The sequence below is a fragment of the Lacerta agilis genome, chromosome 2, assembly GCF_009819535.1.
Source record: "Lacerta agilis isolate rLacAgi1 chromosome 2, rLacAgi1.pri, whole genome shotgun sequence".
In the NCBI taxonomy this organism is placed as follows: Eukaryota; Metazoa; Chordata; class Lepidosauria; order Squamata; family Lacertidae; genus Lacerta; species Lacerta agilis.
The window spans coordinates 40,115,509-40,134,908 of NC_046313.1; the positions used below are offsets into that span (position 1 = coordinate 40,115,509).

Here is a 19,400-nt window from a genome sequence, read left to right on the forward strand (position 1 = left end):
TTTCTTGCTTTTAAATAACGAATTCATTATTGGGGGTGGGGTGGGGGGTTGCAATGGGGAAACATCCAGAGCTTTGGGTTCTTGTTCCTTTGTTGCTTGTTGAGGAAACTCTAATTAGTGAATGGTGCCATCATATCTGAAGGCACTGTAACCACAACTGCCCTGGCATATTTAGGTCAATGGTAAGATTCAAACTCTTTGCCCGCTAGCTAGCTTCAGGAGCTGCTGTACCAATTGCCAACAGCAGTAGGTTGTTTTCCAGTTCTGTGTCGCTCTACATTAATGCACAGTCACATGATTTGTAACTCTGGCCTATGGGGTACATGATGAAAAGGGGCAGAGAGAGTGTTATCCACTCTCTCATTCTCTCTCTCTCTCTCTCTCTCTCTCTCTCTCTCTCTCTCACTCTCTCTCTCTCACTCTCTCTCTCTCTCTCACACACACAGCATTCCTAGCTTTGTGACAAATGTCCTTTTTTATGCTCAAGTAAAGACCACTACAGACTGATTGACAAGCTTAACTACAAACCTTGTTTACATCTCTCTGTAGTGGAAAGCTGCAAGCGCTGGCTTGTTGTAACTATCGGAGCGTTTTCACTTGGGGGAGAGTTAGGGTCATTTATGATTTATGTAGCACCAAACCTCCTACTCTACCAACCCCTTTTAAAATAAAAATAAAAATAGCAGGTCTCTGCTGAAGCAGCTCACAATCTAACGAAGGCCCTTTTATCAGGAATTTCATGACACAGAACGTATGAGAATTTCCTTTGTTGCCACTGGCTTTCCAACCATGACTTTTGCCAGAGATGCACTTCTTGCTCACTGCTTTGTGTCAGAATGAAAGGCGATGGTTGTTGGGTGCTCTGATTCATCGAAAACCAGTTGGGGATTGAGGCGGGCGACTGGTAGCTATAAATGACCCAAGAGCCCATTGGCACACATTGCAGAGCATTGCTTGTAAACTTCACAGAGCATACAGCGTATTTTAATGATCTGTGATTCTGTTCCACGCTCCAGCCGTAACCATGCACAAAAACCATCCCCCTTCCTTCTTTTATAATCCAGTTGATTTGGGGCCAGAGGCAGTTGCTTCTTTAACCTGCATAGCGCCTGGCCCCCAAAGAGCAGGAGTAAAGTGTCAATAAAGTGAAACGGAAGGTCAATACTGTTTGAAAGCTCCGCAATGGACAGAAGGAGACACTTTTAATTTAAAGCTGCCCTGCATGCTTGGGGAGGATGGGTTGGCAGTCCAACTAGGAAGGAGGAAGCCATGGGCCTTACATCATGCACAGGGCATCAAAAGTGTGTGTGAAAGCTCTGTCACTACCCAGCATCTTGCACAAGCTGCCCAAACAATGCATGGCTAAAGTATCTTTTAAAAGGTAAAGGGGCCCCTGACCATTAGGTCCAGTTGCGGATGACTCTGGGGTTGTGCGCTTTACTGGCCGAGGGAGCTGGCATACAGCTTCCGGGTCATGTGGCCAGCATGACTAAGCCGCTTCTGGCGAACCAGAGCAGCGCACGTAAACGCCGTTTATCTTCCCGCTTGAGTAGTACCTATTTATCTACTTGCACTTTGACGTGCTTTCGAACTGCTAGGTTGGCAGGAGCAGGGACCGAGCAACGGGAGCTCACCCCATGGCGGGGATTCGAACCACCGATCTTCTGAATGACAAGCCCTATGCTCTGTGGTTTAACCCACAGCGCCACCCAAGTCCTCAAAAGTATCATTAGTCTGGCCTATGTTTGCATTTGTAAGCTGCTTTAAGCAACTCCTTTGCAGTGGGGCAACAGCAGGGTATAATTTAATTTAAAAGTAATTAATTTTTTGTGGATTGTTGGTATATGTGAGAAAGTAAACAACAGCAAAGTGTAACGCCCTCCAACCATCATCAGACTGGGAAGATTTAACTAACCCAGCTGCTTTCACTGAGCACCCTGGGGACTGCCTCCAAGCTACAACCTACAGCTGTTTCTCCCCTGTATACCCCTGTTCCTGAGACCCAGTGGCATAGCATGGGATGCCAGCACCCAGGGCAAGGAAAGTATTCTGCCCCCTAAGGCAAGTATTGCAGCCCCTGACTCCATGCTGCTGGACAGAACTGCGGAAGAGCGGCAGGACCTCCGTGTGCACCTCCTTGGGCTGGGGCTCCACCACAAGGCTTGCTGTCTACCCGCCTCTCCCACTGGTGGGGGATGCTGCACGGCCAATGTAAGAGCTTGCCCTCTCCCAGCTGCTGCTTAGCATGCAGCTCAGGTGAGGCATGGGGGATGGGGAACACCTCCAGCTGGGATGGCAGTTTTTTTGCATCCAGGCCAATGGCCCTGCACACGCTATGCCTCTGCCGATACCCATTTTTTTCTCTCAACTTACAAAGGAGCATAGGAAACTGCCTTATACAGAGTCATACCACTGGTCCATGTAGCTCTGTACTGCCATGTACTGTATGGTAATGGCATTCCAGGAAGGTTTTCCTCCCAAGCCCTACCTGGAGGTGCTGGGGACTGAACAGAGATCTTTCGCTGGTGAGTGGGCTGCAAGAGATGACATCTCTGCTTCTGCTTGTGCCTCAGCAGTGATATTATTGACAGTAAGGGGGTGATCTTATTAAGAGTGAAAGGATCCCATTGAAAGTCAGAAACACATTGCAACAGACTCTTCCCAGAATTGCCCCCTCTAACTCTTCCCAGAACTGCCCTCTCTGACATCCAGCCAAAGTCCAAGCAAGCTGGAAAATAGCTGCACATCTGCAGAGTTCCAGCCTTTTGTGATAGAAACAGCCAAAGAGGCTGGCACTGTGGCCCAACAGGCTAAATCAGTTTGCAAAACCCAAGCCTTGGACAGTGTCCATCTCTGGAAAGGTTAACCCAAGGATGAGAAAACTGATATTCACTGCAAGATCTGCACCTTACACCAGGGAAACGACAACATTATGTAATTGGCTTGCTCAAACCCCAGTCTCAATTGGGGGGGGCAGCTTCTGTTGCGTGCCCAAAGGCACCCTTTTTCAGGGTCAGCTCAACTGGCAAACCACTCAGGAGAAGAATTGGAAAGAGGCAGCACATCTCGGCACAGGACTGAGATGGGAAGAAGTGGTGTGAGAGCAATGTCTTAGACCGTCTTGAATCTATGTGAGCATGCAGTCCTGCAAGCACATGGCTTTCCATCCCTTTCCCCTGTTGCTGGGAGGAGTCAGAGGCACACATGTGGAAGCTTGAAGCTCTTACACTGCTAGCACCATTGCTTCCTCAAGGCTCACCTCCCCATTTACGTTATATGTTTGCAAACTTCAGATATGAAGGACATTAGCTCACTGTGTCTTTTGGTAAGGACTTTACGCTAGTCACAAGATTCCCCTCCCACACAAACATACATATGCAACCAGAGTTACGTTTGCAAGTCTTGTTTGAAGACAGAAGGCTAGGATGACAAAGACCAAAAACTTTCCCTATCAGAAAAGGTCTGGCATCCTTTTGTAGTTTAAGACCATGCCTCAAGAATGAAAACTCTCATTCAAAACAGGGAGCTGGACACAGCAAGATGGATGATTTATTCACCATCCCAGGTGTGGGGAAACTTTGGCCCTCTATGTGTTGCTGAACTACAGCTCCCATCATCCACAGCCATGGGCTATGCTTGCTGGTGGGACTGATGGGAGTTATCGCTCAGCAGCATTTGGAGGGTCAAAGGTTTCCAACACCTGCCCTAGACCAACCTTCTCCATTCTTGAGTAGCAGCAGCAGCTCTCCAGGGCTTGCGTATCAGGAGCTTCTTGATGCTTCTAACCAGAGATGCCAATGACTGAACCTGCATGCAAAGGAGCACATGCTGACTCAAGGTCCCATCTCCTTCTCCTCCTCTTCTAAATAACATACTAACGAAAAAGAGAGAGCATTACTTGCCAAAGCAGCCTGTGATTTCTTGCTGCGCTCACACATTTGAGGTAGTTTGCATTAGAGATTATTCTTCGGTGACAGCCCAACAAAGTGGAGTTAGGAGAAACCAACTGCAGAAAAATGTTTACCACTTAGTATGTTCCCAGAAATCTTTCCATGATCAGAAGCTTGCTGTACGACAAAATTAGTGAAAAGTCAAAGTTGAAGCTGGGTAGCTACTGTAATTAAGAGTAGATCAAATAGTGTGCTTGAAACAGAACCTATTGCTCTGGAGCAAATTCCTAACCACAGATAGCAGCTGGGGCAAGGGAGTTAAGAAGTCCTGAAAGCCAAGGCCACTCTGTGGGAGGTTAGCAGTGGGGGGATGCGGGGGGGGGGGGGCTAGGAAAGCAAAGGACTTGGAGCCTCAGCTGAAAGGTTCTCTTCTCCGCTCTGCCTCTCTGAGCACATTCAGCCCTGTCTGCAAGGTGAGTTGGGATCCCCTGGTGACAGGCAAGCAGGAGCTAATTAATGCTCATTAATCCACATGGCTCCTGCAGGGACCGGTCCTGGGAGCACTTAGTCAATGTTTACAGCTTGGCTTTACAGTTTTCAGTCAATGACCCTCTCAGTCTCACATGTGCGAGTGGAGTGAAATGTGTACGTGTCACCTGCAGTCCTGGTGATCAGGAGGCGAGACTCTGTTCACTGACGGGCCAGCACTGAGGGGCTATGGGCAAGGAAGCCAAGGCTCCTGGGTCTTAAGACCCATGATGCCATGTGGCACGGGAGTACTGTGGGGGGGGCAAGCTCCCCCATACAGCAAATGGCTTCATGGACGGGCCACTTTCAGGATGGCAGGTCGATCCCTCGCCCCCGTTTCTCAAAAGTAGGCCTGCAGGAAAATAGTGGCTCTCTTGTTTATAGGCTGGCAACTAATGGTGCCAGCTGTAAACTGTTGATCCATAGGTTAGGCCTTCCAGGTGTATTTTGTGCTACGGCTCCCATCCTCCTATTCGCTGATGGGAGCCAGAGTCCAGCACAATCTGAGGAGCAAAATATTGGCAAACCTTGCAAAAAAAAACCACACACACCTACAGTTGCATCACAAAGAGCTGAGTTTCCAGCTCTGTTGTTCTCGTTCCAACTTACACCCTTCTAGGACAAAAGAAAGTTGGTGTACATCCCACAACAAGTGTGCTCTTCCTTGTCTTCCCGCCCCCAGCAGCAGGAAGGGAATGTGCTGCTTTGTCGGAAACTCAATTAGGACACTTCCCCCCCACCAAACGCTCTGAGCCCCTGACCAAATTAAACTGGAGCTCTTCTCCCCAGCTTGGCTCCAACCAATTATCGCCATAATCACGTCTGCGCCCAGTTAGCCTATCAATTAGCCGAAGCCTTTGCAGAGAAGCGGGTGGGAGCTATAGATGGCAAGATTGCTGAGGAAGAGAAAGGGATGGATTGGAAGGTGGAAAAGTTAGGTGGAGAGGGGGAAGAGAATGGGGGGGGGAAGGTAAATGAGAAGCAATTGTTTGAGTTTTTCAATAATTAGCTATCAGATTGGTTTTACAATTGTCAGCATCGCTGCTAAGATGCCACTATCCTGATGGACATCTATCTGTCTTGGAGGAATTTATACTGGCAACTTTTGTTCTCTAGTCAGACTCATTTGTATATTAAAATACAGAGATAACCTAAACCTTTTAGAAGAACATGTTTCTTGTGCTAACTAATGACCAGAGTGCTGGATATAAGATTTTGAGCTAGGCAGAGCTCTTTTGGGGGCAGAGCTTTGACTCAAAGCAATTTCTTGAAAAAAAATGAATGAATTAAGTCACTTCTCTGAGCTGAGGTTGATGCAGTGAACTCGGGATGTGGTGTGGTGTAGTGGTTAGAGTGCTGGACTAGGAACAAGGAGACCCAGGTTCAAATCCTCACTCAGATGTCAAACTGACCTGGCCTGCCCCCTCTCCTCAGCCTAAATTAACTTGCAGAGTTGTAATGATAACACAGTGTGGCAATGACCATATGTGCTGCTTGAAAGAAGGGCAGGGAGTAAAAGCAGTAGAGTCTTCCCTAAAACAAAGGAATGCGTTGGCCTAATTCAGGAGGGGGGGAACTTGAGGCATGGGGGACATTTGCAGCCCTGAAGGCCTCTCCATACAGACACACACACCACCCCCAGGCCATATCCTTCACTGGTCCTGCTCTGTGCCCTCCTTGACTGCTTTTGCCTGGCTGGCAGCTTTCCTTTAACTGAGATAATGCCTGTTGCTTGCCTGGATAAAAAATACTGTGTGAGATGGAGGGTATGTGTAGAAACCTCTAACTTTTGCATGGCTGGAATGTACCCTACAGTGCAAAAGCAAAAGTTGCATTTATTGCTCTGTGCACTTTTTATCTCCCTTCACACTGCTATGGAGGAATGTGCCTTCCCACCACCTCCATGGCATAAATAACTACAGGTACAGCCTTGTGAGTAAGTCCAGAAGTTACTGGCCTGCAAAGAAACACTGTAGGCTGGCAAAGGAGGAATAGAGCTCCATCTCTCCTGCAACGGCCCTCTCTATGACTGGGCTGTGCATGCAGGAGGGGGCTTCCATCCTCTCACTGCCCGCATGGTTTCTATCCTGGATGCAGAGGAGGGACAGAGAGCTCCATTCCTCCTCTGCCAACCAGCCTTGCTCTTCTGCTTGCCTGTAATTCCTATGGCTATCAAACGACTGTTTAAATACATGGTTGGTTAATAAGATTACCAGCACACAACCTTCACAAGGTAGAAGGTTACACATCCACTTACCACTTTAACTGCAAATAAGATACTAAACATTTTTATAAGATGCCAATTTGGGGTGCAGTGGGAGGATCAAGATATTGGTTCCTTTTTCCTAACACCTTATGTATTCCTTTTTATTTTATTTTATTTTACTTTCAGTGCCTATTCGTGAAGAGTTCTTGAAAGCTCACTCATTTTAAAAAAATACAGTTTCTGAAATATATCTTCCCTTCATCTAAGAAAGGGCCAGCGATACAGAGGAAGAATTCTTCAATGTACAGTATCTTATTGCTATAAGGGAGTTTTCATTTAAAGATGGAAAGCTGCCTTCCTATGCCCACACTTTAGCTAGCTACAGATGTTCAAGCGAGGCACATCTAAAGCAGTACTTCAACAACCATCAGCCCGGACTACTGGTCATGCTAGCTGGGGCTGATGGGAGCTGGAGTTCAACGACGTCTGGTGGGCCATGGGGTTCCCACCTCTGTTCTGAAGAGTGGAACTACTAGCCACGTTGTGCAGTTTGTCCAGCTGAAGCCAACCTGAGTAAGGTCCATAGCTGCCACTGTTTACTGGCTAGAAGTATGTAGCTACTGTCCTCAAACATTTCTTTGGCAGCAGAACAGGTTCTTTGCTAAAATGCGATGCATGTCTGCTCAGCTGAGCTATCCCAAGCCTGGGGAAAGCAAGAGAGCTGAAAGAAAAATGTAAATACCGAAAAGTATTCCTGCCTGCTGCTATGGTACCTCACTCTGCAGGGAGCCCTCTTTCCTCAGCTAAGGGACATCTAAGGGTATAGTAAGTCTCTTTTTCCATTACTCACCATAAGACACTGAAGAAAAAAAGAGCAATATGTTGAAAGACAATCCCTTCACCATGATATGAGCCCATTGAGCTCCAAAGATTGTATCATCCCAAGGCAGATTGTGGAACAACGGCAAAGAGTTGGGAATGTGATCTCACTGTCTCAGGCCTATACCAAGACACTTAGCTGCCTGAGGCAAAGGGCAAGATGGCCTCCCCTATTCTACATACAGAAGTCAACCAGACTGGCAGAGGAAACTCACTGACAATGAGATAACATCCTTCACTGTACCTCGGGGCAGCAGACCAACTTATAGGGTGCAGGGAAGGCCACACCACACTCACAAATCTGTTGTGCCACCTCCCAACTCCACCTGTGTCCATCACCTGAGGCAGCCATTCACTCTGCTTAATGACAAGGCTGACCTTGCACTTTCTGAATATACCTGTAAAAATCAATGTAACAGGGGGGACTCAGGCAGGTAGTGCGCCTAGTGAGAAGTAAAGGGAAAATGTGACTCTCTGAAATTATAGGCCAGTTAGCTCAATGCCTTCTCCTAGTAAATTGGTTGAAATCATTAATAAAGGAAAGATTATTAAGCATATAGTCATGCTGGAGAAAAATCAGCATGGCTTCTGCAAAAGCTAATCCTGTTGCCACTATCTTTGTAGGGCTCTTTTTCAGATCCAGCCCTACCATTAGGCGAGGTGAGCCACCAGTCTCAGACAGACAGTGAGTTTTTGCACTCACTCTCTCTCTCTCTCTCTCTCTCCCCCATACCCACCCACAAGTGACTTGAGCTGCTGTCAGTCACAGTGCTGCTGAGCATGCAGCTCCAGGTATAAATGACTGAACAAACTGGAGTGGCTTCCTATCACTCAGAAAAAAGCTAAGTTGATGCCAGCTCCTCACTCTGCTTTCCTATCTGTTAGAAAAGGTGAAAGGGTGGAGCAGCATGGCCCAACTCTCTTTTCCTCCCCGTTCAACCATCAAAATCAACCATTACCCAGTGATTTAAGAAAGTAAACATGCATAGGATTAGAGTGGTACCTCTGGTTGCGAACACGATCCGTTACGGGGTGCTGTTTGTACCCCAAAAAGTCTGCATCCAGAGCAGCACTTATGTGCATGTGCATGTGTTCTTAACCCGAAAAAAACGCAATATGAAGCGTTCGCAAGAAGAGGTATGACTGTAGTCTGCAAGCCCGGGTAGAACAGACAAGCGTTCAGTTCCAAAAGGAAAGCTCTTTTAAGACAATTATTTATATTGTTCACTTATATAACACTGTAACCAAGTCAACTTTGGGTTACATATACTGTACTATGTTTATTCCTCATGACTGTCTCACGCTTGGGGTTACCCAGTAAATTTGATGGACAATTAATTCTTCTTCACGTAACAAATCAACTTATTGCAATTTTGTGCCACATGGTGAGGTGACGTAGGAGGCTCATAGGACAGGACTGATCCAGTGGTGCCTCGATTTAAGAACAGCCCTGCTTACGAACTATTTGGCATACGAACTCCGCAAAACCGGAAGTAGTGTTCCGGTTAGCAAACTTTACCTCGGTCTACGAACAGAAGCCGAACGATGGAAGGGCACCGGCGGCGGGACGTGGGAGGCCTCATTAGGGAAAGTGCACCTTGGTTTAAGAACGGTTTTGGTTTAAGAACGGATTTCCGGAACGGATTAAGTTCGTAAACTGAGGTACCACTGTAGTCGTGCAATAAGAGAAGTCCTCTTAGAAACTGGCAACTGGGTAAAGAACAGGAAGCAGAAAGTAGGAATAGATTGTTATTTCCCACCGTGGAATAGTGCAAGAAATAAAGAGTCCCCCAAGGATCTGTATTGGAGCTGGTGCTTTTCAACTTGTTCCTAAACGTTCTGAAGTTAGGAGAGAGCAGTAAGGTGGCCAAGTTTGCTGATGAAACCAAATCATTTAGGATGTGATTAGCTCCAAATGTTTCTCTCCAGAACGAGTGAATGGGCAATAACATGGCAAATGTGGATCCATGTGAGTTAGTGTAAATGTGTTGTTGGGACAATACTGTGGCAAGAGATTTCCACCCAAAATGGTGCATAAATCTGCTAAATAGTTGAGACAAAAAGATATTCCTAATTTCCCACAAGGGAGGAATGCTGGACCAGGAGGCCTTTGGTCTGATCCAGGTGTCTCATGTTCATTATCACATTGTATTGATTTTCTAACACTTTATATCCCTCATTTCTTCCTTGGTGTACATGTAGCTCCTCGGTGATCTCCCACCTAAGTACAGGCTAGACCCAGGCTTGCTTAGCTTCAGCAAGATGGGAGCCTCATCTGCCTTCAGACCATACCATGAGAGTCACAAGTTTGGTAGGCTTAATTCCTAATTGGCCTTATATTTAAATATCTCTTCTATTATGCTCAATTTCTTTGGTATGTCAGAGGGCCAACTGGCTGCAGTACTTCCTACAACAAGGAAGGTAGCTTCACCATACTGTCCTACAGACTGAAAACAGCTTGTGACAGATAGCAACTTTTGAGACCATCTCCAAGCATCCTCCAAGGCTACTTGTAGCACAACACTTCCTAGGATCATCTTGGATCAGCAATGGCCATAGTTACCATATCCTTCTATTCTGCCTCTTCTTCTCCTTTGAACGACTGCATCAAACCCTTTCTACAACTCCAGGGCGTCCATCACTATTCCCTCTCCCCTTCTTTTTGATGGAGATCCCAAAGCAAGCAGGAAGGACTGAATTTAGAATTCCACTCTAAATAGGCTTCACCCATATCCTACAGCTCAGTCATCATTACGGGCCTCCACCAGGCCAGTTTGACTCAGCTGAACCAGGTGCATTTTAAAACTCAATATCACTGTTAGGTGAGAAGCAATTTCACATTTGCATGCATGATAATCAACACATGCAAATAAGCAAAAGTATAATTCTTTTCTTCTTCTTCTTCTTCTTAGAGCAATAACAACCTTAACTAATCATCCTTTTGCAGGAAGTTAACCTCTTGCTTGCCTGAAGAGATGCAAAGATGCACAGGTATTGGCAGATCGTGTTTGCCAAAAGGGAAACTGACACCAAAAGCCCATATTGAAACTCTCTCATGCTCCTTGTATTTATGTGTGAGTATCATTAATATGATAAAAAGTGTAAATATGGGATAGAAAGTACTACAGAAGCCTTATTCATTTGAATGAAGATCCTAACCAACGTGTCAAGCAGTGAAGTGGAAGATCTAACTTAACCACTATCCTTTCCATGGCCACCCATAAATATCTTTAGTGGTACCTGACGCAGTGAAATGCATTGTTGTAGGAAAGTGATAGACTCTCTCTGTTTTTCATTTATTTGTTGCATTTATATAGCAGCCCGTCAATAAATGTTCGCTGGGTGACTTACAAATCAATGTTAAAAATACAATATATAAGAATTAAAATTAACATTACAAAACAAAAGACGGGTTAAAAAAACTTTCATTGCAATAGGGCCAGCACAAAACAGTTCAAATTCAAAATGCAATGAAAATCCTTGGGTGAATAAAAAGGCATTCTTCACCATAAAGAAGGTATCAGGTGAGCCTCTCTGAGGAGAATATTCCATAGCTAGGGGGCTATTGCTGAGGAGCTACTCTCCCTGACAGCCCCCCTCCATTTCACTTGGTGGGGGCACCCAGACTAGAGGTCAAAAGAGCATCTTAAGGTTCAGGAAGGCATTTATGAATGTCTCTGAGAAGGCCCCCTCCTGGTCTGAGGGGGCCATGGGTGAGAAACAGCTCATGGGTGGCACCATGACCTCGCCACCACTTCTCCTTCCAGAAGACTTTTGCTGCAGTTCTGCTCCCACAATACTCTGCCCCCACAATACTCTGAACAGCACCCCAAGCATTGCTGGCAGCTGCTTCCATTTAAATTCCCCACAATGCCCCCGACACGGTGTTACACTGGTACATTGCAGGAAATTAAAATAGTTGACTCAAGCCAGCAAAAAACAAAAATTAAGAGGTTTGGAGTTGTTATTGTTTTTGCGGAGTACAAAGGTCCATGGTGGGCCCTGCCAGGGCATGGGACTTCTCCAGCAGCTGCCCGAGGGTGCCGGAAGCCAACACCAGCCCTGCTGAAAGATCCGGGGTGTGGAACCAAGGAATGGGAGTTTGGAGCCCGCTACCGCAACGGTTGAAAACTACGAGAGAAGACTAAAAATGAAGAGTATGAGAACAGATGATCTGGCTATGGATAGGTTGGTCTTAGATACTGTCTGGTGATAACAGACAGGACAGGACAGGGGAGGAGAGGAGGATGAGGCTATCCCCTCCCTCCCATTTGGCTGCATCACCTCCAAGCAGATTGCCATCCCTTAATCATCCCCAGCATGCTATTCTAATCCCCAAGCACTTGCTGACACCGGGCAAAAGGAAAGACTCCTCTGCTGTGCTGATCACAGCAAAGTACATGGCAAAAGAGACAGTGTATACACGTGAGTGATGGAGGGCATGTACACAGGCACATGTATGTTGAAGAGAACATGGGTGGAGTTGGACAGTTATGTGTGTGTGTGTGCGCTCACACACAATCATGTAGGCATGTGTGTGTAAGCAGATGAGGAGTCACTAATATATTCAGTGCCACTGCAGAAGGCCCTCGGGGGAAAATATCCCCCCCCCCATGCTGAACACGAGACAGGTAGCACAGCTTCAGAAATTGGTTGCAGACGCCCACACACTCCCTAGCTAAATAATAATCATTAAAATAAAAACCACTTATATATACAATCTAAGAAAAAGCCACCCACACATTGTAGGAACGGAGGAAGAGAAAATACTTTATTATTATTTAAATAATTGCTCCCTACCCCCTCCCCTGCCTGCATCCCATGGTCTGTCTGCACAACAAGCCATCAGATGCCAGACTGCTGTCTCCGTTCTCTTGGAAAGTCAAACTCCTTAACTCAAAGGAAACACTTGGTGGCTTGCAAATGGCTGACATCTCTGTAGGAATCTGCATCCCACATGATCAGGCATGGAAGGGAATTCTTCTTGTCACATCAGTTGTTCTGGACGGACACACACACACACACACACACACACAACCCCCTGGGCTTATAGGAGCTGGTGAGGTTTATCAGGGAAGGTTGTGCCTATGCAGGGAGATGCTGATTTAGATTTGGTTGAAGAGCTCCCTGCTCAGAGGCATTTTTGTGCTGCTATGTCAGTTTCAGAAGATGGCCTTCTTTTAAAATAACAGGATACTGGCTCCGGGCAAATGCCACAGGCTCACGTAAGTGAAGGCCCTGTCACAGGGGCTGCAGCACAAAGGTGCTTGGCAAAAAGCTACACACTTCCAGCTGGCGTTCATCAGCACAGTTTCCATTCATTTAAGAGAGGCAATGCTGATTTACATCGGCCAGGGGGATTGCCCAGCTGTATTGTCTCCTGAAAAGGGAAGCCAACTCACACCAAACTGGGGCCAGGGTCCATTTGCACCGAGCTACAAAACGAACTATGCCTGTACCTACCACATACAGCACACTCCACAGCTGCAACAAACCCGGAGGCATGGTTTTCAGAAGGAAGAGGGCAAAATGGATCCATGCATCAGATCGAAGAGGACACTTACTTCAGGCCTACTTTTTTCTCACCCCCACCCCCCACCCACACATATACATTCATATACTTGGATTATGGAACTCCTCCCTACTAGAACAAAGGAAATCTTGGTGGAATCCATTTTTGTACCATATTACTAAAGTGAAAGAGCCTGCTGCTTTCCAGATGGGAATTAGCAAATAGGGGCTTTGGAAAGGACTTGATTTCCACAATCCAAACACTATTTTCAATTCCAAAAAGGAACTGCACACCTCCAGGGGAAATAAATAGCTTCCATGGAAACACCCTCCAGTGTTACAATATTCAAGGGGGGGAAATGAAATCTTCCTGGCGTCTGGATGCTAAGTTGGATGCTTACCACTGGAAAGAGTCTATCTAAAAAATATCATTTTTCATGTATTTATTGTTTGTCTCCAAAGCACTTATTATCCATTAGATGCAGGATACATCCTAGCTGAATTTGAAAATTTATAATATGGGCCTATATACCCCCATCCGCCATGCAAACAGGATCCTGCATTTAGGGCCCTTTACACACAGCCCCCTGGACTCATTTGACAGAATGGGGCCTATGCCCAGCAAAGCACCTTCAAAAGTAGCTGCAATACTTGGGGTACAATTAAGCCATGGCAAATGCAGGAATTAAAGTCATACACGACACTCGGTGCTTTGTAAGTAGGGTGGGCCTATGCTTGCGCATATCCCAGGACAAAAGAGATTCACTCATCTTCCTCCATTAGATTTCTGGTGAGTAAAAAGAACTATGTACTTTGTAGGCAGCTGATAAATACACGGGGCTTCCAAAAACCAGGGAAGTGCTCCCAAAAACACTGTAAAGGTATAAACAATCTCCCTTCCTCTCATCATACTAGGATGTTTATCAGCTGCTTTCAATGAGTTTGCGGATATGAAAAGGGCTAGGATTATTACTTGAATTTCAGTTGCACCTAGATTATGTTTCCAATTGGTGCCATATTATCACAGCAAGAGACCATCTTTGATCTCAAGGAATACACATCCTGAGTAGAGGGGGAAAGAAGGAAAGGAAATACGACCAATTTTGTATCAATTACAGATATTTTCTGACATAATGAGGCCCAACCTAAAATTTTGCCCCTCTAGCTTATCGGGAGTCACTGAACATGAATAATGGCAGGCACTGTAGAGCTTTACAGGCCCATGGCATGGAATTCATGGCTGGAACTACCCATCCCAATTCAGATTGGCATTCCTGCCCCAGAAGGTCTCCAGGTATATAGGACAAGTCATCAGCTCAGAACCGCAATACCTCAAGGACCACCCATCCCCATATGAACCAACCTGGACCCTGTGATTATCATCCGAGGCCCTTCTTTGTGTACCCCCTCCATGAGAGGGCCAGTAGGTGGTAACATGAGAATGAGCTTTTTTCTGCAGTGTCTCCCCATTTGTGGAATGTTCTTCCTAGGGAGGCTTGCCTGGCACTTTCATTGCAAATCTTGAGATGCCAGGCAAAAATATTCCTCTTCTCCTAGGCCTTTGGCTAATTAAACAATTATGCCCTTTTAAATTGGGTGTGTGTGTTGTTTTGTTTGTTATTATGGTATGTATGCTTGTATTAATATGATGTGTATTTTTGTGTTTTCATATTGTAATTTGCCCTGTGGTGAAGGACAGTTAGAAATTAAATAAATAACAAAAATAATATGATCCTACCTCTCTGTTCCATCACTTTCTCAAATAAGGCCAATGCAAGCAAGACATGGGTAAAGAAAAGCAGCTCAGCAGCCTAACATCCAAAGGGGAAGATAAAAAAACCAAACCCTGTTACTATTTGGGGGGGGGGCACCTAGAATGAAGGTCTCATTCCCATAAGAACATAAGAAGAGAGCCCTGCTGCATCAGACCAAAGGCCCATCTACTCCAGCTTCCTGTGTCCCATAACAACCGCAAGGAGGACATGAGAGCAACAGCCCACTCCAGCTCCTAGTTTTCAGAGCATGCTGCCTCTGAATCTGCAATAACTGGTACCCATTAATATAGTTTTCCTCTTGATGCTCACTCAGTGTTTGGGACTTTCTGAGCAATGCTTGCAAAGTACTTCCCAAGCCTTTGTTCAAAAAACATGCCCCGCCACCCCACATACAACATCATATAGCTCAGGGTTTAACCAGTTTTTAATAATACAGGGTGAAGCTCTGGATCTTATGAAAAATGTAGTAACTTTTTCTCACCCCACAGGGACTCCATACAGCCAATCGAATCACACTAGAGCAGGAGTAGGCAACCTAAGGCCCGTGGGCTGGATACGGCCCAATCGCCTTCTCAATCCAGCTTGCAGACGGTCCAGGAATCGGCGTGGTTTTACATGAGTAGAATGTGTCCTTTTATTTAAAATGCATCTCTGGGTTATTCGTGGGGCCTGCCTGGTGTTTTTACATGAGTAGAATGTGTGCTTTTATTTAAAATGCATCTCTGGGTTATTTGTGGGGCATGGGAATTCGTTCATATTTTTTTTCAAAATATAGTCTGGCCCACCACATGGTCTGAGGGACAGTGGACCGGCCCACGGCTGAAAAAGGTTGCTGACCCCTGCACTGGAGAGAAGAACTTGCAGGTTAGGAGTCACAACTCCCAGGTACACTTAAACCCCAGCGCATCTAATGTTTGAAATTAAAGATTGGCAATAGCAACAGCCTGCCTGTTAAGAAATTCAAAAGGAGCCCAGGTGTTCTGGATTCCAAATCTCCCAAACCCAAACAAACATTCCACAATTTTTCTCAATATGTCTTTCGAGACAGACAGATGTCATCCAACCAGTGAAGCCTAGCCCATGATCATTTTTGTTCCAGAAGGGTTTTAGAAGGGGTGTTTGTCTTTCTTTGTTTTCCAGTATCCTTTTCCCCTGGGTTTTTTTGTTTGTTTGTTGTTTTGCTACACAAATGTTCTGAAAGCTTCTAAAGCATATCCTGAACGGCATTGCCTCTACTACCCTAGGAATGCTCAAACAGCAGTGAACTGGTGCCTCTCTTTACCAATATTCTCAGGGGTTCAGCTACGTGGGTATTTGATATACAATATGTTGTGAGACACTCTCAAACTGGAGACTTGCTGGTGGATTTGCCTCTATCGGTCCAAGCAATGATTTCCCTGTTTTGTGAAGAGATGGTTAAAGATGAGGAGCAGGATTGGAAACGGAGCAAGCTGCCTTATACCGAGACAGACCATTGGGGTGGGGTGGAGGTTCATCTTGCTCAGTACTGTCTACACTGGCTGGCAGGAGTTCTCTGGGGTTTCTCCTACCTGGAAATGCCACAGATTGAACCAGAGGCCTTCTGCATGCAAGGCAGATGCTCTACCACTGAACTATGGCTCTTACCCAGGCAAGAAAGAGGGGGTGGGGTGGAAAATCAGAGCAGAATTAAAACCCTTAGCAGTGGGCTGCTAACACCCTTGCCTTTCTTCCTCTCCATGATGAGAGGGTTTCATCAAGCCAGGCCAACTTCTGTCTCCTGCTGGCAATTCCTTCCTTTCAACACAACCCTCATATTCTGTTATCCCCAAAGATGTTTTACAGCTCCTGGTTTTGACTCACCTTTGCCAAGAGAGACAGCACTGTGAAGAGACATTCACATTCACGGGGTGGGGGTGGGGTGGGGGGGGCATACCATTCAATCACTGCTGAAAGTATAAAGCAACCACAGGAAATTGGTCCGGGAGGGAGGGCCTTATGGACAATAAATTTGGGGAGAGGCAGAAAAGAGGGGAGGATGGAGCGATTACTAACAGGTTCTTTATCTGATCATCCATTCCCCCTTCATCCATCCATCTGTTCATCCTTCATCTCTTCCCCCCCTCCCCCCCTTTCCATGTCTGTATCTGTCAATCTCTTCTCACTCGCCTTTTGCTAATCGTTCTGTGTCTACACACAGAGAGAGAGAGAGACCCTTCTTGATCCATCTTATTTCCCAATGGTAAATAAATAAATAAATAAATAAATCTTTCCCCAGCCTGTTTATTTCCCAACTGAAGGAAGAGCTCCCAGCATCCTATCATAATAAGACTGGACCTGTTCACCTCCCTCCACCTTCCACCCCTTCGGAAGAATTTGGAATCTAACTGAGTTTGCAGCAATCATCAATCTAACCATTCTGCTTTTTCCACCATACTGGTTTTGGGAAATAATGCTAGTTTAAAAGAATCTAATCTCCTGTCCTTCTGAAATCGGAGGCAGCCTATACCAGAAAGCTATTGGCAGGCAAAGATGTGAATAACCAACACTAGTGGAGAATGGTTGAGGTGGGTGGGATGTTATATGATTGTGGATGCAGTAATTTAAGAATATCAGGTACATTTCTTTTCGATTATCTCCCTCCCCGAATTCTCTGCCGGCTCTTTCCTTCACATGGGTCAATGGGAATCGGGGAGACATTATACAAGGTGCCCATTGATTCAGAGAACATCCTGACTAGAAGGAGCAGAATGAGATCAGGCCCCCCGGTGCCACAGAATCGGTCTCCCAGACAAATTCCCAGCTCAGGGGACCCACCAGCCACCCCGAAGGTGGGCTGCTTCCAGAAGGGCCTGGCCTGAGGTGAAGTAAGGGGCACATCAGCCCGCCCCCAGAGCGAGATGCTCGTCGGCTGCGGGGGCGGGGTGGGCATCGAGGGGGGTGGATGGCAAAGCCCAAGAGCCATCGCAGCAAGCCAATGCGCCCCCCCCCGCCTGATTAACCATTCCGCCTGCATCCTCCTCCCATCTTGAAATTGTACGTGGGAAAAAGGATATGCGCGCGCGCGCACGTGTGTGTATGTGTGTCCGCCGCCTCCGCCTCCTATAAAGCGTGTCTGTTACATAAAGACACGTATCAGGGAAATTTGGAGGAGGGGGGAAACATTAGAGGGGACGGCAAAAGGGGCAGCTACAACCACGAACCTGTCCTGGTTCCGGCTCCCCCCCCCCCACCCTTGCAGCAAAATTGACCGGAGTGGAGGGGTGGGGAGGCAAGGATAAGAACAGAGACAAGATCTGGGAAAAAGCCCTTCCCTCCTCTTTGTGCATTACGGTATTTGGAGGGTAATGGCTCTTTTTCTCAACCCCCCCCCCAACTCCACCCCCGCCACATATATACAAAAGGCGTGCTGTTGTGTGTGTGTGGCGGGGGGAGGAATACCGCAGTAACCGCGACGAGAGGAAGGGAAGGGGTGTTTTTTATTATTTTATTTTTGCAGATGGCTTTGTCTTGAGCAATACGCAGACCCACCGGAGGACAAGCGGCCGCCTCATCCGTGGGCGGAAAAAGGACCCCCGCATTTGCAGAGCCTGTCCGATCACAAAATCTCCGGAGAAAATGGGGGGGGGGGAGAAGAGGAGGAAATGGTCCCTTCCTCCCAGCCTCGTAGTCCAGTCAGCATCATCCCCCCCTCCCCCGTCCAAGTCTCTGTAGCGCAAAGAAAGCCTGTCTGTGAGAAACGCTAACCAAACGTCAGATCCACCAACATACTGTAGACCCAAACCACCGGGGAGCGAGCAGATCTCAAGGCGAGGACAGCTCAGGTTTCCAAACAAATAATAAAAAAGATTGCACCTCCTACTTCCTCTCACACACCACCCCAATTTAAAATGAAACCTGTGCCAAAGCCACCAACACCTCCCGCCTCTCAAATAAAGCCTCGCCATCAGTCCGATTTAGCCAGGTGTCCGAAGCCAACAAGGGTCATCGATGAGAAACTGGGGTGGGGGTGGAGATAGGCAAGGCTCGCCAGCCGTCCCCCCACCCCACCCCACCCCGGCCACCAGCACGCCAACCCCACGCGCAATCCCCTGAGAAGACAAGCCTCGTCTTTACCTTCTGCGATCCAGCCCCGTCGGGTTCCTCCATTCAGGGATCCCTAATCCATCCCGCCGCCAGGACGGCAGGGCTTGAGCCCCCTCAGGTATTCGGAAACACGAGGCGATCGGATGCGTGATGCGCGATCTCGATCTTCTTCCGATTGCTCCCCCTTGGGGCGTCGATTTCAGAGAAACGTGGAAAGGGGGGGCGCGCACACACACACCCCACACTCACACATACATATACACACACACAAAACACGACGCGTCCTGATCTCGGATTGTTTTGCCCCTGGAGGGACGGCGAGTTAAAGAGCAGGGACAAGGGGAGAGAGATGGGGCGTTCTGCTATAAATCAAGCGCCGTCCCTTTTTGTTGGCTTTTTTTTTTTGGTGGGGTTTAATTTTTTTTTTGTTTGCAGCCGCCCCCTCCCAAAATAGCAGAAGGGAGGGGGGGAGGAGGGAGTCAGGCAGGCAGGCAGAGAAGGGGCCAAATCAAAGCCCTCCTTCCCCCGATGAGATGTCACTGGCGG

General features: G+C 47.0%; 1 protein-coding gene across 6 annotated transcripts in view; it reads right to left on the reverse strand.

Annotated features, from left to right (window-relative positions):
• The window catches only part of ADGRL1 (adhesion G protein-coupled receptor L1), a 129,528-nt gene extending 110,519 nt beyond the window's left edge, over positions 1–19,009 (reverse strand). For all 6 annotated transcript variants that reach the window (XM_033139697.1, XM_033139693.1, XM_033139692.1 and 3 more), the window contains exon 1: positions 18,885–19,009. The gene's annotated coding sequence lies outside the window, so the exon portion shown is untranslated. The remainder of the gene's footprint in view (positions 1–18,884) is intronic.
• Positions 19,010–19,400: the final 391 nt, after the last annotated feature.